Raw genomic sequence first — 711 nt, forward strand, 5'->3', positions numbered from 1 at the left:
ATTCCAATGGAACCAAGAGATGAGCACATCTTGATGTTCAAGCCATCAGATACTTACGCCATTATCGAAGTTGATGGGATTATCAAAGCTGTGTGGGATGCTGGCTTCAAAATCATGTCTCTAATCTCCAAAATCATATCCACACCGTTATTCCATTTGGTGGTAGGTATCCTGCTCGCTGCCGCTTTGTTATGCCACAGACAGTGTGATCGTATACAACAACAATACAATCACGATATTTGCTCCAGTGGACCAATGTTTCTCCAATGATGAAGGTTGGAAGGTGTTGGAGTACCAGTTTGTGACTGCCAAGGTTGATAAAGAAGCTTTCGATTCAGGGTCCCTACAAAGGAGCTCTGAGTTGCTCACATGCCATTCCTATTGCAAGGTCCTTGTTAATGGTTACGGATCCATCAACAACGTTAACATAACACATTGGAACATCTACAATGATGGACACATCATTGTTCATGGAGTTCAGAATTTTTTCAATTGCGACTTCTGGAGTCTTAAAAGAATAATTAATTAATCAAAATTTTAAGAAGGTTCAGAAATTTTATTTATTTATTTTAATTAGAATTATATTTTTCTAATTGCAGTTGTTATTATTAGTATTAATTATTAGTCTTAAACTATTGGCTCAAAGTTAGTTGCATCGTTTTTGTTTACTCAATTTTACATTAATTTGCGTTATATCCATGTGTTTAATTA

This window comes from Theobroma umbraticum, unplaced genomic scaffold (assembly GCF_002168275.2).
Source record: "Theobroma umbraticum cultivar Fairchild unplaced genomic scaffold, ASM216827v3 scaffold_56.0, whole genome shotgun sequence".
NCBI classification, from domain to species: Eukaryota; Viridiplantae; Streptophyta; class Magnoliopsida; order Malvales; family Malvaceae; genus Theobroma; species Theobroma umbraticum.